General features: G+C 36.5%; 1 long non-coding RNA gene across 1 annotated transcript; it reads right to left on the bottom strand.

Annotated features, from left to right (window-relative positions):
* Positions 1 to 4,782: 4,782 nt before the first annotated feature.
* On the bottom strand, positions 4,783 to 8,072 carry LOC140700330 (uncharacterized). The gene is made up of 2 exons (XR_012078750.1): positions 7,612 to 8,072; positions 4,783 to 5,042 (listed from the first exon to the last, which is right to left on the bottom strand). It is a non-coding gene; the product is annotated as an uncharacterized lncRNA (long non-coding RNA).
* Positions 8,073 to 8,275: the final 203 nt, after the last annotated feature.

The raw sequence follows: 8,275 nt of genomic DNA, 5'->3' as shown, positions 1-8,275 counted from the left end.
GTTGTTAAAATCAAGGTGGACAGTAATGTAGTATGTTATATGCAAGAAAATATGGGCTAAAGTGGTGAATATCAAATTTTTGGTTTTGGGTCCCTAAAGTTCCCCTGCTGAGACTGTTAGGATGAGATATTAAGGAGGATAGAAATCTGGGTTTTCAGTTCTTTGGAATTTAACTTGAAAAGCAATTCAATTTTAAAATTTGATAATCGGAGAGGGTTCAATCAAATTTGGTCAAGACTTTATACATTTTATTAACAGAGTATATTATATTTCACATTGAATCAAATTGCAAAACTTCTAGTGAGCTGTATTAAAAAATGTGCCTGGACATAATTTGCTATGTGAAATATAATATGTAAGTTTTTAAAATCTTTTTGTATGTTGGAATTTTCCAAGACTTTCCCCAAAACAGCCTCTCTCTCTCTTATGTATTCTCACTGATGGCCCTTTGCTTTCAAAGCTCTGCTTGGTCCCATTAACATGATGCTGGACACCTTCCTCCTATTATTCCATACCTCACGGCCTCAAGAAGCTCCGCTCAGAATTTCTTAGCCCCAAGACCCTAACATTAGCCAAAAACTCATATTTTGATCATTAGAGAAGAGACTTTGGATAGAACTAAATTGTTTGTCTTCTGTGTGTGTGTGTGTGTGTAAGAGAGAAAAATGGGAGAGAGAGCATGTTAGTGTGAGTTTTTGTCTCCCTATGTGATCTCTGTGTGTTTTGCTCATGTTGGCTTAGATTCAAAGTAAAGAGAGAAAAAGAAACAACGGATTTATGAAATTAATTAATTAATTAATATAGAGTTTCTGTGTAAAGGAGCATTTGGATTTACAATATAACAGATTACTTAGCTACAGGTTGAAAAGCTCTCAAAAGCTCTTGTCTTCTGTAAAAACTGCATCCTTTTAGGATATATTTTGTTATCTGGCAAAGGGAAATACTCCTAATTGCGCATATTAAGCTGTCTTCAATCTATACCATCTTAGTGTAAATTATATCGTTAAATCTTAGTCAAAAGAAAAGACAGCTATGGGAAAACCAAACTTTATTGGCAGTGGAAAAGGAAAGAGAAAAAGTTAGAGAGAACAAAGATAAGACAGGACAAAAAAGGCAAATAGAGAAGAGAAGAAGAGTGATCTTAAGGATAATACTTTCAAATGCTTGACCAGTGGAGAGCATCATGTTGTCCCACCTCATGGGTCCACCAAGTTTTAGGTCAGTACATGACTGTACATAGTGACTCTGTCCTCTCCAAATGGAAAGTGAGCTCCCTGTGGGAGCTGATAAAATGCTTTATGATGAGTCTTGGTAAAAATTAATGTCTGATTGTTCTTGACCATGAAAATGTATAGTTCAGTTTCAGGGAATTTCTTGAACCAGAATGGTGTGCCTGTTTCTGAGTTTTGGTTGATTTCTCATATTCCTTAGAAGACAACAAAAAGTTGAAAATTGGATGGTTTCTCACTACACTTTATTCAATAAAATAAAAAATTTTAATGGGTTGTTGAGGCCTCTTTAAGTTCTGAGCATGTTTTCACTTTCCTTGAGGATTTTGGGACTCATGTGGCCATATGTTTAAAAGCTATTGAGAAAAACAACTCTTTGATAATCAACATTGTCTTCTATTTAGGTTTTCATACAATTTGACATATGATTAGGATTGGACACTTTTAGGCTCTTTTAGTTCTTATAATAATCACTTCATCATTGCTTTAAATCAGCTACAGATTTTTAGTCTAAAGAAAAAGTGTGGCCACTGAACACGTTTAAGAAAGAAATGTCAAACAAATTTGAAAATTTATAATTGTAAAAACAGAATTGTTTAACTGGATTAAAACAAGAACAGAACTTCTTTTCACATGGCACCTAAGAATGAGATTTTTGATTTACAGTGTCATTTAAATTCAACTCATTGTTAAAACTGTATTGCATCCCCATCATGTTCCAAGATTCTGGTAGGTACTGAAGATTCACAACTGCACATGGGTGTCCCTTATATATCTTCTGTGCCTTTTAGAAAGTAAATAGAGCAACAGACTTATTTCTATGCACTCAGTTTGTCCACAATGCTTTGGAAAGAAGTTTCGCTTATTTCTTCTTTAGGATTTCAGGCTGAAGGAGCAGCCTCAAAACCAGACATTTCTAGATTGATTTGTGAGAAGGACTTATGAGCTCTGGGATGTATCACAATGCCAATTTAGGTTTAGCCTAGAAGAGATATATCTGCTTCTTTAATTTACATTTTATTGGCTAAAACTAGTTTACATGTCCTGACTCAGATGGCATCCTCATGTCGTTCTACTATATACTCAGAAGAATTAGAACCAAAAAAAAATGGACAAAGAGTATTAATGATAACTACAGATTCCATTCAAGTTACTAACTACATTACAGTGAATTAAAGAAGTATCGTATGATGTGGCTGTCCCTTAGGGGCAACACCCATTTCTATAGAAATACCACACACTCATGTATTTACTAAATAAAAAAAATTTTCAGTTAATATAACAAAAAAACTCCTCTATGTACATAGAGTTTCATCAGCTCCCTGAGATACAAATTTTGAAAGAAAATTTTTATGCTTTTATTTATAAAGTTATTTTAAAATAAATCATCACCTGAAAACCAACATTTACAATTTCAGTCTCTCCCCTTAACTCCCAATACCAGTTATCCACCCCACCATAACATTTCTATTTTAATCAATAATTTTATTATTTTCTAAAAATTACATGACATTGTTTATGTTTTTTGATTATTTACTCTTCTGCGTGATCCCCACTGCAAATGCTGAATACTAATCAAAATGGAAAGAGTTGGTTGTGGTTATGTTTAAGCAGAAAATTGCTCCGGTCTGTGGGATGCCTTTAGAAGACATTTATGTGTACACCATGCTGTGGTGTCTCAGGTGTAGCAGATGGTGTGCAATGGCTGACCATTGCCAAAATGGGATGGTTTGACTATTAGAGGGGCAGGAGTGTGGGGAGTCAGTATCCATTAGCTTTTATTAAGTATCACCCAACAGGACATCCCCTCTATCAACTAATTCACTCCATTACTGAAATTAAAGGCACAATGTTTATAAGTGAGGAACCCAACAATAAGTGGAAAAAAAAAACACCTAAAAATGCAGTTGTTACTCTAAGATTGGCAGCCATCAAAGAAAGGAGAGGGGGGCAATGATGATTTATTACTTCAAAAAAGAAAAAAAGAGAAAGAAACAAAACAGAAATACACAAAATTCTCTGACTTCCTCTTTTCATTCTTCACATCCAATCAACCATCAATTCCTGCTGATTCTCCCTTAATGTTTTCTTGTACTTTTGTCTTCTTTTTCATATTCCTAGTGTCATTTTCCTATTTCAAGTCTATGCTCCATTTCAACAGAACTATTGCAATAAATTTGTGACTTCTCTCACTACCCCAGGAATATGTACTGTTAATTCAGCACCACCAGCGTTAGTACCTTCTTTCCTTATCTAACCATTGTCAGGATTCCTTATTTTCTAGGCCAGTGTTTCCCAGCGGGGGTGATACTGAACCCTAGGGAGTGTTTTAGAATTTCATGGGAAAGGATGGGTTTTCATGGGAACGGGGAGGTTCCTACTGGCATAGTTGAGGATGCAGGATCCAGGCTTGCTAGGCTGCCAATGCAGGGCAACTTCACACAAAGTGTTTCCCAGCATCTTGCATGATTTTTGTCTACCATTTGGTCAAAAGTCTGCTTCAAGTTAAATGAACCTAAAAACTTTCCCTATTTTTCATAAGAACATATTTTGTACATTATTATACACAATGAATTTTCCAAGATGCCACTAACATTTACATTGAAAGATGACTTTTTTTATAACTTGATAAAAAGTTACTTAATATTTCTGAAAATTATGTCGCTAACACCCATTATATTTGTGGGTTTTTAGACAAGAATAATCAGGACTAACTTTGTTACTCTCTTAAAATATCCTTTCATGGTGATTGTGAATATAGATGTCATCAGACTGTGTTCTGTGTTCTACTAGAGTCATGTTTAAGCACCTGCAGACAAAAATACATATTATTTCATTATAAATTACTTTCTGTATATATTTTCCTTTTTATTGCTGTTAAGATATTACGTTTGCTTGTATTTTGAGATGTTTATAATTTCCTTCAGAATATTAATAAGTTTATCATCACAAAGTATTTACCATAAAAGGGTTTTTTTAATCTAACAGTGCTGAGAATCTGCTCAAATAAATGATAGACAAATTGTTTTGCTTGTCTTTTCAGATCCTCCACAATTTCCTTTTATTTCTTGTACTCTATTACTTGTTAACGTGCACCCTCTGTCTCTGCCAAATTGGTTGAGTTCTTCTTCACTGAGTAATCTTTAGCCCTGCCAGCAATGCCCTCTCTTCCTTTTTAGTCTTTATCAAAAGACTTTTCATTCTTCCAAGCCAATCTTTCCTGATTGCCCTGACTTGCTGTGAGAAATCTATATCTGTAATCTTCAGGACCATGCATTGGTCACTTAAATCATGCTGTTTATCTCTTTTGTGTCTGTGTCTTTCTTCTAAATCAGGTTTCAGCTTCTCGAGGATTAAGATGTAGGAACTTGCTCAGTAGGAACTCTGTCTTCCCCAGTGTGCCTAGCATGCTCTTTATATATGATAAGTACAGACGAATATTTGTTGATTGATTCGTTTTGTGGTTAAGATACATCTCAGTGCTTCTCAAAACAGGTTACACGAGGATCTTATGGGAGGTTATTAATAGCAAAAATTACTGGGCTATAACCAGATCGCTTAGGTCTACTTTATTGATCTATAAACTCAGTCTATGTTGAGCTTCTGATGCGTTTGACTGGTCCTTCCTGGAGTGTGAATCTAGTTGCCCTTTTCCTTATGCCACACAGCACTTGTGATGAAACCTAGTTAAGTGTCACTGAGATTTATCAGAGAATCAGAGAATGCTGGTGCTATCAAGTACCATATTGACCCACTGGCCTTTGCTGTAGGTGTCACTCAGCTGAGTTTCTGTAAAGTAGCAGCTTTTTGTACCTGCATGGAGACAGTCAGAATGACAAATAATTCCATCTTCTATGATCACTTCTATTCCACTATCCAATTTTAGTTGCCAAAAGATTAGAGACTCCTGATAAATCATAGGAAGAATAAATCATGGGTTGTATTTCTTTTGCAGTATTCATAAAATTTCCATATCCATCAAAACTTTGTACTTTCCTTGTTTATTTCCATAAATACGTTATTGGTTGAGAATTTAATCATTGGACTACACAATAAAACACAAAAGAAGCAAGCAAGAGAACAAACAAGGCAAAAACCACCTTCATTTTTCTTTACTTTGATATTATCCTTCCAACTTCAGGCAAAAGATATAGTAATTTCTCTCTTTGTGTTAATAAGCATCATTGATATTGCCATACAAATATAATACCCATGATTCCATGAAAATGAGATATTATCTAGAAATATACATCTTCTAGTATTCTACTTTCTTTAGGAAAACGCATAAAGCGAACAATTCTATCCAAGATAAAATTTGTGCAGCCTGCGAAAGTCAGTTCTTATTTCCTTCTCCAGTGAAAGGAACTGCCAAATGCTCTCTTGTACAGACTCAAGATCACCTTGAAGCAATTTTTAGAAGGGTATCTCACATTATATAAATACATTAGAGGCTAGCTCTCCAACCAGCGGACAACAATTAAAATCGTTCAATCATTCATTTAGTAAATAATTTTTTAGTCATTCCATGTGCCAGACATGGTTTTAGGCCTTGGGAATTCAACAGGGGTCACAATAGACAAAGTCCTTGCAATGGTATAATTTACTGGTGAGAAAGAGAAAAGTATCCAGACACGTGATGAAAATATCAGGTTGTGCGACGTGACCTAAAGAACAATGGATTGCATGGAGGTTGTAAAGAGTGACGGCGGCTGCCGTTTTAGCCGGGGTCATGGGGAAAAGCCTCTCTGAGGAGGCGGCACCTGAGCAGGGCCGAGGGAGTCTCAGGCAGAAAGAAAGCGGGTATAATGGGGAGCAGGGAGTGACCGGCACGCTGGGGGAACAGCGGACATTCTGCTGGGATAGGGTCTTTGCGAGGGTCCCTTAAATAATTGTACGTGAGAATAGAATGAACCAGCACTGGGCTGGCTGGGGCTGGGAAGCTGCCTTCAGAGCACAGAAACTTCTGGTTCTGACCCCGCCCTCCTAAGAAGCCCCAAGAAGTGCTGTTGTTTGTAAACTACAAGTTGCTGTTGGGGGTCTCTGGTCTGTTAGGACACTTTCAGCTCAACAGAAGCCAGAGTGTTTCTCTTTTCATTCTAAATGCAGCTGGAAGAGGTTCTTTGTGGCCAGTTGGGGAATTGCAGAAAAACGCAACTTGGCCTTCAAAGACAATTTAGTTTCCCTGATAATGACCTTCTGAGCAGCTTGGCCTCACAGGCCATCGGCTGCTTCTCGGAGGCTCAGCTTACCAGCAGGGTGCGCTCAGCAGGGTCCTGGTCCCTGAGCTGTGCCACACGCAGCAGTAGTGCAGTCCCAGAGCAGACCTTTTCCCTAAGGCCAGGACCTTCACCTGCCCAGGAGGGCAGTGCACGTAAGAACCCGCACTGCCCTGCCCCCCGGGGGTGCCGGGGGTGGGGGGGCCTGCGGCAGAGGCATGGACTCTGAGCCACTTCCTGAATTTGCAAACGCACATCTAAGTTATGTGGGTCTGCCATAAAAACAGGAATGCATGATTCAAAATATGAAATTCAGTTTGAAAGTTAATGTTTATTCTGAGCAAGAAAATAAAACACAATGAATTATGAATTTTGAATTCTGACAGGTACACAAACATTATGATGTTTGAAGCGAACAGCATTTTAAAAAATCAAATGATTTCCTTAAACATATTTATAATAATTTTCCCCTATATTTTCTAGCTGTATGCTTTTTTCTTTTTCTTTATTCTCCCTCCCCTAGTCCCCTCCTCTGATAACCACAAATCTGATCTCTTTTTCTATGAGCTTGATGTTTTGGGCTTTTTTTGGTTTGCTTTTTTGTTTTTTAGAGTCCACATATAAGTGAAATCATAGTGTTTGCCTTTTTCTGTCTGATTTATTTCACTTAGCGTAATGTCTTTAAGGCCCATCCATGTTGTCACAAGTGGTAGGATGTCTTTCTTTTTGTTTTATATGGTTGAATAATATTCCATTGTGTGTGTATATCTTTCTTTCTTTCCATCTGTCTATCTATCTATACACACACTAAACTTCTTTATCCATCAGTGGATACTTAGGTTGTTTCCATGTCTTGGCTATTGTAAATAGTGCTGCAATGAATGTGGAGGTGGTTGTATACACTTTAATCATCTCTGCACAGGACAAAATTTTGTATAATCATTTTTGATAGAATAAAGAATTCCTTCTTTCCCTAGAAGGACTGCTCAAAATTTGTTTTTTTTATTATTGATAGTTTATAGCAGTGGTAGGCAAACTTTCTCTTAAAGGACCAGGTAGTAGAGATTTTAGTCTTTGTTGACTATTAGGAAAAATTGACAATATTATGTAGATTCTCATATAACCATTTAAAATATACCCATGTAAAATGTAAAAATCATTCTTACCTCACTAATACAGTTAGAGGTGGTGGGCCAGATTTACTCCATAGATGAAGTTGGCTAACTCCTGGTTTAGAAGAGTTTCTTTGAGCTTCAGAACTCCTTATTTGTAATGTTCATGTAAATTTGGAAATTGTTAAATTTAGAAAACCTGACAATGTAATTTATTAACCAAATAAAAACAGTGTTACTGATAATTACACTGAAACTACAGATGTACACAGAAATATCTTGAACAACTTTGACTTATGGCTACACTAAATTACTTTTGATATCTGAACTTTAATATTTATGGACATGTCACATTTTCTAAAAGCTAATCAAATATTCTTCTAATTCACCATATGCATTACTATGACTATAGTGGCACTGTATTAGTTTTTGACTGCTGCTGTAACAAATTAACACATTCTTGGTGACAAAAAACACAAATTGATTATCAAGCAGTTCTGTATGTCATGAGTCTGGCCAAGGTCTCACTGAGCTAAAATAAGGAATGTCAGCCAGGCTGCATTCTTTTTTGGAAGCTCGAGAGAAAAATCTAATTCCTTGCCTTTATTAGCTTTTAGAAGCCACTCATACTTTGACTCCTGACTCCTGCTTTCCATCTTCAAAGTCACCAATGTTGTATCTCTCTGACCCTTCTTCTTCAATCACATCTCCCTCTGCC

This window comes from Vicugna pacos, chromosome 2, assembly GCF_048564905.1.
Source record: "Vicugna pacos chromosome 2, VicPac4, whole genome shotgun sequence".
Classification (NCBI taxonomy): Eukaryota; Metazoa; Chordata; class Mammalia; order Artiodactyla; family Camelidae; genus Vicugna; species Vicugna pacos.
This window is presented reverse-complemented; position numbering and strand designations above follow the sequence as displayed.